Here is a 14,728-nt window from a genome sequence, read left to right on the forward strand (position 1 = left end):
AGCACATTGTTATAGTTTATTCTCCCTGCTGTGTTTACTTGTCGGGCGGACCGGTGATAATAATTAAACAATCCCTATTCATGTTTATGCCGCAGCTTCCTCTCCCCTGGAGCTCGGCCAGGTTTTCAGTAAATGATTGGAGAGATTCAAAGGTTATTGATTGAAGTCACTAACTAGCTGTTTGCTTGACATTGCAGTCTAACCAGCATTCCAGATATCTGATTCCCAGGTCACTAGAAGTGATTATATTACTGGCAACAGAATCATCACCTGCAGCCAAAACTGATTATTTTTATTGATAGTAAAGTCGGGTTTGTCCCATGGAAAAAATTTACCCCCACCCTCAGAACAATACCAATGTGATGTGTTTGGCTTTGCACCTAAGTTAATATTGTCACCAACTGATTACAGGGAAAGTCTCACTGTCACCCTCTAGTCGTTCTTCCATGTCACGGCAAAAGGAATTGCAGAAAGGGCAGATCTACATTTTACTGCCCCGCCTGCTGCATGATTATTGGATGCAGGTCATGTCCCACTGCCCCGCCCCTGCATAATAATTGGATGCAGATCATGTCTCACTGCCCCGCCCCTGCTTAAATTTTGGACTACAGCCCCTGCTGAACTAGTCATCTCCCGTCTGATTATTGGACAGCAGTCTATGCTCACTGATCTGCTTCCTGTGGACTACAGTCTGCTTATTGCTCCACGCTCTGTCTAATTATTGGATAGCAGATCATGTTCCACTGTTCCGCCTCCTACCTTGTAGGTGGACTACAGTTTCTGCTCCAATGTCTTATTACTGAACTACAGGTTCCTCTGCCCTTCCTCCTGCTCAGACTTTTCCTTCCCTTTCAGATTCCTCATTTATTTACTTACTGCTACATTTCCCACCTCCTACTTGTCTGCTGGACTACAGTCCCTGTATCACTGCCCCACCTCTTGCTTGAGCTGCAGGCTTTGCTCCACTGTACCACCTCCTGCCTGACTGCTGGGCTACAGTCTCTGCTGCACTGCTCCACCTCCTGCCTGACTGCTGGGCTACAGTCTCTGCTGCACTGCCCCACCTCCTGTCTGACTGCTGGGCTACAGTCTTTGCAGGACTTCCTTGATTCCTGCTTCACTACTGGACTACAGTCTCCTCCACACTGATCCTCTATCCCATAGATTGACTTTAGAAGTGCCTTGGAAGAAAGCAATATGGAAGATCACTTTGCTCCAGAGCAGTCTCATTCACAAGGCATACAGGGCCCGTTGGATGTTCAGGGGCCCCAGTCACAACCTTCATACCCCTGCAGTGCTCCCTGCTCCTATACTACCATGATATAAATAGCTTGTACATTGTCTAGTGAAAAGATTTAAAAAGCATGATATTAGACGTCAGAGGAGGCCACTCTCCACCTACCTAAGTGCTGAGCTAGTGCTGGGCTTTCTATAAGAAAGCTTCTGAGCTATTGCTGGGATCTCTGTAGAAGAAAGCCCAGCATGCATGTTATATCAATGGTTTATTTTTAAAGCAAAGATATAATACAAATAAAATGAAAACATTGAATAAATCTGACCCAAACCCATCACAGGTTCTCTTTATGTGTGAGACTTTCAGAAGCCGTGCTGACGGTAACTTGTAAGAACTCGCTGCGGATCTCTCTTTATGCTTTGCTCACGTAGAGCTGCCATATAAGCTTCCCAAACCTGCCAACTTTGTGCTGACTTGCATACCTGTCTATGCTCTTGTTACAGCCAACCGTGATTACAACATTTCATTAATCTAATCTTAGCAAACACTTTATGGAGGGGGGGGGGGGGAATACAGTGTGTGGCCTGAACAATAATGTGCAAACAGACGGATAATTCAGCCCATTCATACGGCTTTGTAATGGAAATTTTTCTGCTCGGATCTGTCTGTGACCCCAATGCCAAACAGGAGCTCTGTGCAGTAGTAGCCCAAACCATGGCCACCGCTTCCTACCATGGCCACTATTATAGAATTACCCCACCATGGCCATTAATGTAGGATTACTTCCTCCCCCACCAATGAGCAATAATATGGTTCCATCACCCCATCAAAGAGCAAACGTTGGATGAGTAGACCTGGCTCATGCAACACCGGGTATGACCACTGGATGGCAGTAAAGATTTACCCCATTGCAATGGGCTATTTTTTTACTTTAGTGGACTACTCTGGGCAGGATTCATTTATACCAGGGGTGTCCAAACTTTTTGCAAAGAGGGCCAGATTTGGTGAGGTGAAAATGTGTGGGGGTCAACTACTAACCAGGGTTAGTGTGGGCGTGGTCTGTGCGGGTCCCACACAGCACACGCCCACCAGGGTGGTATGAGGGATTCTCTGTGCACCGAGTCCTGTGTCAGTGTACAGAGCACGTTCTTGGAATCAGGGTGGGCCCCACTATAATGATGTAGGGGATTCCCTGTGCACACATGGGGACTCCCATCTGGCCGATTATGCCCGCCGAGTAGCGGCCTGATAATTGCAAGGCGGTTGATCAACTGTAATTAATATAAAATTGCTTTTTTGTACCCGTGATTTATATACTGTGGTCCACAGTGCTGGCAGGCCACATATTATTGGTTTTATGACAGAGGCTGTGGGCCGGTGGAAATTTGACAAAGGGCCGCAATTGGCCCACGGGCCGCTCTTTGGACACGCCTGATATATACACACATCTGTTATTTGGCATTGCATGAAAGAAGTGGAGTCTCTGAAATGCATTTGTTCCTGGGTGTATTGCAAAGAATCAAATATTGCAAAGGATTTGAGACAATCAGAACCAATTGTAGTTAGGCAGATGCCCCACTGGCCATTGGCCAGTCACTTTCGCACCTTTGGCTAGCCTTAGGACCAGTTTACACCTCTGGGGTTGAAAATCGCACCTGAAATTATTAAAACTTTTCCATTTCTAGTTTGAGGTTCCTGTGTTCTTAATCTCATCTTTATTCTAAAATTACTTCTAGGACTCAAAATCTACTTTTTACAGCCTCACCTTGCAACCTCAGGGTCCTAGGTTTAATCCTTGGCCAGGTCGAAATCTTCATGGGGTTTGTATGATCTCCATGTGTTTGCATGGGTTTCCCTTTGAGGTCACCAGTTTCCTTCCCACCCCAAAAACATACTGGTACGTTAATTGGCTTTCTCCAAAAACTGGCCTTGGACTATGCGATTGACATATGACTATGGAAAGGACTTTGGATTGTGAGCTCCCACCAAGGACCTACCATGCTAGCTATTTCAGTTGGCCATTGGCAGTCCAATGGCTAACTGAAAGAATCAACCAGGCAGGCTGACAACACTGCAAAAGGAGTAACTTTGTCAGCCTACAACAGGATGTGGTGGTACTGAAATGCAGGGCCGCCATTAGAGATTTCTGGGCCCCATACCAGGTAAACTTCCTTAATCAGCAACCAACTAAGAATCAGCTTTCATGAGTTTGACCACCCCAACACGTTCCTTCTGATTGGCTGCTCCAGGAAAGCAATGCATTATGGCTTTTGGTGCTTTATTGGAGCCCCAGTGCTCCTCTATATATAAACCTCACATCAACGCGTCGTCCTCTGACAAGCCGGTGAGACGGACTGTAGGTCAGCTGTCACCACAGATGGGGCTTCTAAAATTAGACCTCCAGCCCTGAAACTATTCCTGCTATGCTGACGATGACATGGAATCCCGAGCGGCACAGAGAAGGCAATGTTTACACTGAATACACCACACATGGGCCTAACTTGTTTGGTGCCGTTACCACCTGTTCCTCCATGAATCCCCATACAGGTTGGTATATCCAAAAATGACCCTTCACCTTTGCTGAGCTGGTCAGTATCATATCTCCCATTTGATGGGAAGGAGGGACCCCCTGTACCCTATTGTATTTAGATGAAGGACACAACCCACCACAGTACTGGTCATAATATCCCCCAATGGATGGGAAGGGGGGACCCATTGCACCCCAATGTGTGTAGATGAAGGACACAACCCAACCACAAAACTGGTCAGTATCATACCCCCAATTGATGGGAAAGAGAAACCCACTGTACCCTAAAGTGTATGGATAATAGACACAACCCAACCACACTACTGGTCATAATACCCCCAATTGATGGGAAGGAGGGACCCACTGTACCCCAAAGTGTATAGGTGATAGACACAAGCCAACCACACTACATGTCATAATACCCCCCAATTGACGGGAAGGAGGGACCCACTGTACCCCAAACTTATATAGGTGATGGACACAAGCCAACCACACTACTGGTCATCATATCTCCCAATTGATGGCATATAAGGACCTCCTGTACCACAAAGAGTGTAGACGATGGATGCCACCTAACCACACTCCTGGTCAGTATCATACCTCCTAATTGATGAGAAGGAGGGACCCATTGTACCCCAAAGTGTATAGATGATGGACGCAGCCCAACCACACTACTGGTCATCATATCTCCCAATTGATGGGAAGGAGGAACCCCTTGTGTCCCAAAGAGTGTAGGTAAGGATACAACCCAACCACAATACTGGTCAGTATCATACCCCCAATTGATGGGAAAGAGGGACCCACTGTACCCCAAAGTGTTTAGGTGATAAACACAAGCCAATCACACTACTGGTCATAATACCCCCAAATTGATGGGAAGGAGGGACCCACTGTACCCCAATTGTGTATAGATGAAGGACACAAGCCAACCACAATACTGGTCAGTATCATACCCCCAATGGATGGGAAAGAGGGACCCACTGTACCCCAAAGTGTTTAGATGATAAACACAAGACAATCACACTACTGGTCATAATACCCCCAAATTGATGGGAGAGGAGGGACCCCCTGTACCCCAAACTTGTATAGTTGATGGACACATTCCAACCACACTACTGGTCATCATATCTCCCAATTGATGGGAAGTAGGGACCCCCTGTACCCAAAAGAGACGCCACCCAACCACACTTCTGGTCAGTATCATACCTCCTAATTAATGAGAAGAAGGGACCCATTGTACCCCAAAGTGTATAGATGATGGAAACAACCCAACCACACTACTGGTCATCATATCTCCCAAATAATGGGAAGTAGGGACCCCCAGTACCCCAAAGAGTGTAGGCGATGGACACAACCCAACAAAACCTTTGATCATCATACCTCCCAAATAATAAGAAGTAGGGATCCCCTGTACCCCAAAGAGTGTAGGTGATGGGCACAACCCAACAACGTTACTGGTCATCATTATTAATATTAAACAGGATTTATATAGTGCAAATTTAAAAAATGGGTTTTGAGTGCTCTTTTAAATTAGCAGAAAGTAGGAGCAAGCCAAATCATACCTCCTAAAGGATGGGAAGGAGGGACCCACTGTACCCCAAAGTTTGTAGGGAATGGTAACAACCCAACATTACTACTGGTGAGTAATTGGTCAAGGAAAAGAAGCTAAAGAGCTCCCCCCATCAGCGGGGAACGTCATTGCTAATAGAGCCCGATCCATAGTGCCGGTATTGAGGGACGGTTCTACCATTGTATGGAGACCATTCAAATCTTATCTTCCGACCCCATAGCTTGGGCTTGCCTACCAGTTACATGGACCATGACTGGTAAAACCAAAGCTGTCTTTTTAAAAAAACAAATGCAATCAATAAATGGTTGGTTAGAAGGTTTAATACCTATAATGTATCCAAAGATTTAGAGGACAACTTTATCCTATATTTAAAATTGAGTTCAGCTATTTTAATAAATATTATATTTAAATAAATTCATATTTCATGGCTTTTAGCCATACTTTCCTTCTTCTGTGCCGCCATCTTGAATCTAAAACCATTGGAAGCCAAGAAACAGTCAGTTCTCTGAACGTACCTATCTTTGGCCGCCATTTTTATTTCTTGGTTGCTGGTTGACGTCATGATCCAAAAGAAGCTATGGCCACCAGTAAACAGGACACAGTGTCATGGAGGTGATAAATCTTGCAATTACTTGACTACAAACACTCTGAGAATGTGTGACGGGGACATCCCAAGGGGCTGCAGAGGGCCCAATGGTTTGTCACTTTCACCTAGGTGAGAAAACCACGTTGTGGGAAAGTCTAGCACACAACAGGTTAATGCGGCTTTCGTGGGTCACATGATGCTCAGAGCGGGTAAGGGTCAAAGTTTAGTGGGTCAGCTCTTGCTGGTGACAGGTTGCTGATATGGAGGCAGCTATTTGTTACCATTGTACAATTCATTCCTTTTATCTTTATTAATCATTGTAAAAAATTTGCTGAGTGTTTGGTGAATGTCAGATTCACTGCTTTATAAACAGTATTGATTTGGAAGTCATGTTCAGCTGCTCATCTAAAGAAAAAGAAACTTTCAAAAACTTTATTACATTTTTATTTTTATTCAACTTTAAAAAATTAATTTTTTATTTCTATATTTTTATTTATTTTTTAATTTTTATAATTTTATTATAATATTATTATATATAATAATATAATATTATTATTATATTATTAATATATAATATTATTATATTATTATAATATAATATTAAATAATTTAAATTTTATTAGTTTCACAAAGTATGACAGTTACTAACACCAGAAATAGATAACCCCCCTGCTGAGTCGTGCGGAGGTCATGTGATCGGCGACAGATCCTCACCTAACAGGACAACAAAAACAATTGCTGCTGTCGGGCAAAGGTCAACTCTGATTGGGCTTCACCATCTGGACCCCGACTTCCTTTTCCCAATTAGAAAAGCGACTCACAGCGGTCACCTGATTTCAAGGAACCATCAGGGATTTACAAGGACAGAGCACACCTTTATGTATCCTGTGTAAAAACATCAGTTTCAAATGTATTTCTATTATAGTTATTATTATATTATATTATTATATTTATATAATAATAAAAGGTGAAAAGTAAGACTATGCTAGAATAAGTAATAAACCTCCTATGCATGCAATATAAAGCCTGTGAGACAATGCAAGTACTAGGTGTGAGGTATTATGTTTATTAAAGAGGTATGTGGCACTGCATGAGAAACTAGAAGAGGCATCAGTCACCGCACATCTTAAAGTGGCATGAGGCACTGCGTGTAGTAGAGAGGGATCAGGCACTGCATGTAACAGAGAGGCATTAGGCACTATGTTTAATAGAGAGATGTTAGGCATTGCCAAAAAGAGAAAGGCATTGGCTACTATGTGTGATAGAGAGGTATCAGGCACTGCATGTAACAGAGGATCATTGGACACTTTTTGCATGATTTTTTTAAATTTCTCCAGGATGGGGAAGATAGATTATCACATGAGCCAGCAAACTTGAAATCTGAATCTAGACCAGCACTGAAAACATTTGCCAATTAATACCTAATAATTTGTTTTTTCTCCAGTCTCAGAAAGCTTTAGAAAATCAGACAATTTCTCTGGTGGAGAGATATTTGCTATGGCAAGTTGAGGCACTGCATCCATTTAAGAAGTATTGGGCACTTGGTCTAATGACGAGATGTCAGTCACTGCATGAAAAGAAAGACATTGGCTGTTAGGTATCTAACACAGAGATCCTAGGCACTGCATACCTAAGAAAGGCGTTGGCTGCTAAATGTGATAAAGAGGTATCAGGAGGTATCTAACACAGAGATCCTAGGCACTGCATACCTAAGAAAGGCGTTGGCTGCTAAATGTGATAAAGAGGTATCAGGCACTGCATGTAATAGAAAAGCATTAGGCACTTTAGTCTAATTGATGGATGTTGGTCATTGCATAGAAAGAATGCCATTGGCTGTTAGTTGTATTAGAGATGCATTAGGCACTTTGTCTTATGGAGAGATGTTGGTTGCTGTATTGAAAGAAAGACATTGGTTCTTAGGTGTTATAGAGAGGCATCAGGCACTGCATGTAATAGAAAAGCATTAGATATTTGAATGTTAGACCTAAGCTCCTATATTTGTGCATCCATTGGGCAGTCCTTGTCCCTGGAGGGTGTTTTTGTATATGAACACATGACCGCTGTTGGTGGTCTGCGGGTGTCATTAGGTTGCAATCCAATCTGGGTTTGGTTAGAATGAAATCATCATCATTGCATATCCTGATATCAGAGCACAAAGAGCTCCTCAGTGAAAGATAAGAACACAGCAAAGGATTATGTTATTATCACTTCTTACTGAGGACCTGTCAGTGCCTTCCATGTGTCACCGCCAATAATTTATGTGCTGCTAGGATAACTGCCAACTGCAAGTGACATCAACTGCATGGCTGCTAAAATGCATGGCGCATCTTTACTGACCTCAGCAATAAACTCTCAGCATAGGCTGCTGATTGGTGGGGCATACTATGTAATTGCCCCACTTTCTCCAGGTCCTGGTTACAGAATGGCGGGAGGTGCAGGGAGCTGAAATGCTGTAAATTTGGTCTCCTACCTGCTCAGGGCCTAAAACCGTCCATGTCGCTTGAACAGTGGGCCATGTCTACTTAATGGTGTTAAAATGTGTCAAAGGAACAAGTGACAACACAGAATCCTAACCGGGAGACAAGGACAGAGAGTTGTCACCCTTTAACAGGAAGTGCCCAAGTAAGGAGGCAGGATCGCCAGGTATTATATTATAAAAGGCCTTTCCAAGTGACATTAATAAGTTAAAACGCCCAGGTATTTATTTTGCTCGGGTATTTATACAATAACAAACTTGTGCAAATCATGTCGGGAAACAGGCTGCTCCTTTGTGACTAACTCTCCAGAACAACACCAAGCTGAACTCTGCGTGAACTTCCCAGTGCCAAAAAAACACCCCGTGTTTGCTGAGCTCCTCAACCGTAATGGCAAGGAATGAAAATAGAATGAAAAATACATAAAATGTCCCATCAATAATTTATCAACCTGCTGAAAATTTACAGTGACTTCACAATCCAATCGGAGTGGTGCTTAAAGTCACTCCATCGCTTGGTTTATTAAAGAGACCATTAGGGGGCGCTGCTATGGGATGTAACTCCCCATTCTTTCTCCTGGGTGGGGATAATTCCTAAATTGATCTCTGGAGAGGGGAAGATGACCGAAAATCTTCAGTTCAGGTAACAGGAATCTCATTGCTATTGGTAAGGTAAATTGTCCTGCGTGAAACTTTCCAAACTTTTGAGGGAGGGGCTTATCGGTACACCAATAGAGGTGGACAGGAGTGAGAAATGCATCTTCACAAAAAACACATTTGGAAAATATTTGAGTTCATTGCAAAGCAACTAAAGATAATATTGTGACCAAAATGACAGTGGACGGGCGGGGGGGGGGGGGGGGTTTTGGGGGGGGGGGAATTAGAGGGGCATGTGGGGATGTGTCCCAAGTGAAAAATAAGGTAATTTAAAAAAAAAATCCAGATATGCTATCGGGCCATCTAAAATGTTACACCCAGGCTCTGTAAAAAGGGAAAGCATTCCCCCAAAATGCAATGACTGTATACAGCATTTACGCATAATGACTTTTTCAGGGGTGAACCAAGCTATCTTTGTTTTTGCTAGGTATGCAAGCAGTCTTTTTGCTGTTGATTAAGCACCCCTTTACTTTTTATGGATGCCGTGTGCTATTTTTAGCCCCCTTTTAGTCTTTTAGGGGTTTTGGAGGGTTCCTGTGCACGACAGCTGCAGCTGATCCCTTACAATGTATGTGCAGCCGGGGGCTGGGGGGGCTTTGATGATTGATAATGTAAACCTGCTGCTATGCTTTATATATAATAGAAGTCACAATATACATTACACAGATCTCATACCCAGCCAGGCTTATCAGAGTGCAATACACCTAAGTTCCTGTAGAGGGAGTGCTAGCAGGGTGCAAGGACTGGAGGTGCCATATACAAGTATTTCGGAAACAACATTCTTGCATGCAGATCTCCCAATTAAAGTCTTTCTATGTAATTCCAGATCCATAAACAACAGAACAGCCATTGCACATGACCTTGTAATAAATCCTGGCCTCTGTAACAGAAACTTGGCTGGAGGAACACGCAGGCCCCATGATGGAAGCTGCTCATCCAAATGTGCGAGAGACAAGGCCGCAAGGGAGGAGGGGGAGCGTTCCAAATCCAGTGTGAAGATCACATTATTCCTTTCCATGGGATCCTCGCAGTCCTTTGAATACATAAATACATTTTTCAGCAGGGCAGAGGGTTTCAGTATACAGATTGGTCAGTTCAGAGAAGGTATTTTGCACCATGAACAAAGTAGAGGGGCTGCATTTTAGCAATTTGCTCACCCAATTATAAATAAGGGGGTCCAGATCTAGAAAATACCCAATAACCCAATTGCATGTTCATCCAGTTGATCATACACTTACCATTTCATATTGGACCCTCTGGCGCCTACTAGTGGAGAATCTATCCACATTTAGTATTCTCAACAGGGTAAACTTGGCATTCTCCGAACTGGTGCCGATCTCTCCTTTATGTCTGAATTAGCTGCCATGTGAATCAGGATTTCTATTAGGATTCATCTCCTAAACAAGAACTGTTCCATCTACAAATAAACCTTCCTAAATCTAACGTTTCATATTCTTGGTGAAGCTCATCCCTTTATATGATGGTCTAATGCTCCCCTTCTCCTATCAGAAATTATTTCAATGACTCTTTAAATCCAATACTTTATTTCTATATTGGGACTTATGGTATATTCAATATTAATATTAATAAACAGGATTTATATAGCGCCAACATATTATGTATTGATGCCATGAGTAGCAATGCCAACAAATCCAGGGGGTAATAAAGGATCCCATCTTGCCGGAGTCCATACGGTGTCCTACAAAAGGATGCAAGGTGTGCTGGATTACCCAGGTTCACTCTTCTCCAGTGTTGGAGAGCGTTAATAAATTAGACCCAAAGTGTTACACGCAGTGCCTGATGCCTCTCTATCACACTTAGCAGCCAATGCCTTTCCTAGTTACCCAATGCCGAACATCTCTCTGTTAGACAAAGTTACTCTATGGCATGCAGCGTCTGATGCTTCCCACTTTTTGAATCAGCTGCCCCAGTAAGACAGACCATTTTTTTGTAGATGTTGCAATATTATCACAGACTATGGACCGAAAGGGGCCGGGGGTCCACAAACATTGTGATAATACTTCCCTATTATACTTAACAGCCAATGTCTTTCTTTCCATGCAGTGACCAAAATCTATCCATTAGACAAAGTGCCCAATGCTTCTCTATCACATGCAGTGCCTGATACCTCTCTATTACACTTAACAGCCAATGTATTTCTATTCATGCAGTGACCAACACCTATCCATTAGACTGAGTGCCCAATGCTTCTCTATCACATGCAGTGCCCAATGCTTCTCTATCACATGCAGTGCCTGATACCTCACTATTACACCAAACAGCCAATACCTTTCTTTCCATGCAGTGACCAACATCCCTCTATTAGACAAAGTGCCCAATACTTCTCTATCACATGCAGTGCCTGATGCCCCTCTATTACACCTAACAGCCAATGTATTTCTTTCCATGCAGTGACCAATATCCTTCTATTAGACAAAGTGCCTAATGCTTCTCTATTACATGGAGTGCCTGATGCCCCTCTATTACATGCAGTGCCTGATGCCCCTCTATTACATGCAGTGCCTGATGCCCCTCTATTACATGCAGTGCCTGATGCCCCTCTATCACATGCAGTGCCTGATGCCTCTCTATTACATTTAACAGGCAATGTCTTTCTTTCCAAGCAGTGACCAATATCCTCTGATATCAGGATATGCAATAATGATTTCATTTGAACCAAACCCAGATTGGATTGCAACCTAATGCCACCCGCAGACCACCAACAGCTGCCACGTGTTCATATACAAAAACATCCTCCAGGGACAAGGACTGCCCAATGGATGCACAAATATAGGAGCTTAGGTCTAACATTCAAATGCCTAATGCTTCTCTATTACATGCAGTGCCTGATACCTCTCTATTACACCAAACAGCCAATGTCTTTCTTTCCATGCAGCAACCAACATCTCTCCATCAGACAAAGTGACTAATGCATCTTTAATACACGCAGTGCCTGATGCCTCTGTATTACAGCTAACAGCCAATGCATTTCTTTCCATGCAGTGACCAACATCTATCCATTAGACAAAGTGCCCAATACCTCTCTATTACATGCAGTGCCTGATGCCCCTCTATTACATTTAACAGCCAATGTCTTCTTTTCCATGCAGTGATCATTATCCCTTTATTAGACAAAGTGCCCAATACCTCTCTATTACATGCAGTGCCCGATACCTCTTTATTACATGCAGTGCCTGATGCCTCTCTATTACATTTAACAGCCAATGTCTCTCTTTCCATGCATGGACCAATATCCTTCTATTAGACGAAGTGCCCAATACTTCTCCATCACTAGTATTCCCAATACTACAGAAAGGTTTACTGAAACATGACAGCCATGGAACGACTGGCTCTGCAAATCCCAATTTTTGTCCACCCGAGATTCAATCTACCTTCAATTATTTTGACAAAAAATAAATGTCTACATAATCTGTCATTTACTTTACCTTAGGAGGTTAGGATAGGATGACCTCATATAAATATAGATTGCAGAATGATGACTATAGGGATTATCATATAATATTCAACTTTTTGCATTCTCGTGGGGAATAATTTCCCCTTTTTGCTATTTCGACATTCTTTGAACTGTGAGACCCAAAGCCCAGCACATGAGCACTGACTGCTAAGAAAGAGTAACAATATTGCTACAATGTTTCTATTTTCCTCTCTTCTACCCATAAGGAAAGTGCTATGATCTATATCAGATGACAGGTTCTCTTTAAAAACCATTACATTGCATTCATAGTGCTCCATTGTTCTACATTTAGACCGCAGCATTAATTCATCCTGTTTAATATATTTTATTGCATGTTTTTTGGAACCCAAAATGCTTTTTTTTTGTATTTTCAGGAAATCAGCACAGCTGAAAATAATAATATCTGCTGAAATATGTGCACAGTAAACACAATCTGCAATTGTCATGCCAAAGCATTGAGACAACGGTAGAAAGGCAGCTGCTGAGTTTATTTAAGATCAAAGCAGCCACAGCTTGAGTAGAAAAGCGTGTTGTCCGCCAGCATGCTGCACAGAGGACTCCTTGCTCTCTGCATGGAAGCAGCAGTCTCTCTACAAAGGTTCCAGTCTAATCTGATCCTATGAATGAGGTCGATTTATTAAAGTTCTCCAAGACTAGAAAGGTAGACTACCATGGGAGAACCTGGGGGATCCAGCCAACTTGGAATGGGTTGGTTCCCGGATTTAAAACATTTGCCTAATAGCAAAATATTTTTGGAAAATCTATTACTGGATTGCCCAGGTTCTCCCATAATAGTTTGTTTTGCCCAGCCTTGGCCGATTCTGCCTTAGAAGTCTCCATTGGGGACACCAATGAATCGTGTTAGTGGCTGCTGCCAGTTGGTCTGCTCCATCAAGCAGGAGGCCATTTGGTTCAATATGCACCCCCGCATAGCTACCGGCAAAAGATCCCATTCTCTAGGAGGGTGCCGTGTACTTAGATTACTTATCCCCACCTGAACTTTGAACCTTCTGACCCCTGATAGGCCAATACCAGTGCAGTAAAAAAGCTGCAAACAAACATGCCAGTGGTGGCGGATGTAGACAACAGTAGGCTCTTGTGCCGAACTGACTTGTGGTCCCTATGGGGGCCCTGTTGGCTGTGAGGGGTCCCCTGAGCATAACCCATGTGTACTAATTGCTGTGATTGTTGCCAATTTTCCATTGCCAGCCGGGATATCGAATGACTATTGGGTTTGCTGCCTGGACTGACATTAGCCTGCCCCCTTCCAGCAGAACCCCCTGACCATGAACTCCCAACTGTGCCCCCCCCCCCACTATGACCATGAAATCCCAACCCTAACCCCCAACCATGACCATGAACTCCCAACCGTGACCCCCAACCATGACCTCGAACTCCCAACCGTTACCTCCAACCATGACCATGAAATCCCAACCGTGACCCCCAACCATGACTATGAACTCCCAACCGTAACCCCCCCACCATGACCTGGAACTCTCAACCATGACCCCCCCACCATGACCATGAACTTTCAACCATGACCCCCCACCATGACCATGAACTCCAATCCATGACCCCCCCCATGACCATGAACTCCCAACCGTAACCCTCCACCATCACAATGAACTCTCAACCATGACCCCCCACCAAGTCCATAAACTCCCATCCATGACCCCCCTCCATGACTATGAACTTCCAACCGTGACCCCCCACCATGACCATGAACTCCCAAACATGACTCACAACCATGACCATGAACTCCCAACCTTGACCCCCCACCATGACCATGGACTCCCAACCGTGACCCCCAACCTTGACTATGAACTCCCAACTGTTACCCCCCACCATGACCATGAACTCCCAACCATGCCATGCCTGGCCCTCTTAACTCCCATGAATGACCCTTGGATTGTCCCCCCCTTAACAACGAACTTTTATAACCCGTTTCCTACATTTGACCCTTGGCCTCGCCACCTTGACTTGGGTTTCTGGACCCCTGGTGCCATCTCAGCTTCCTCGTTGTGGCCCTGAGCAGCCTTTCTCAACATGCGGGGACCCTTGACATAGCTTTCAGGTCTTCAGGGAACCCCGGCTATAATAATTATGGTGGTCAATGGTAAGAAGTCACCCTTACAGATAGCCATAAACATCATTTGGGTCACATAAGAGGCACCGACTGCTCATTGTTCTAGGAACCCCCTGGCAG

Source organism: Pyxicephalus adspersus, chromosome 4 (assembly GCF_032062135.1).
Source record: "Pyxicephalus adspersus chromosome 4, UCB_Pads_2.0, whole genome shotgun sequence".
Taxonomy (NCBI): domain Eukaryota; kingdom Metazoa; phylum Chordata; class Amphibia; order Anura; family Pyxicephalidae; genus Pyxicephalus; species Pyxicephalus adspersus.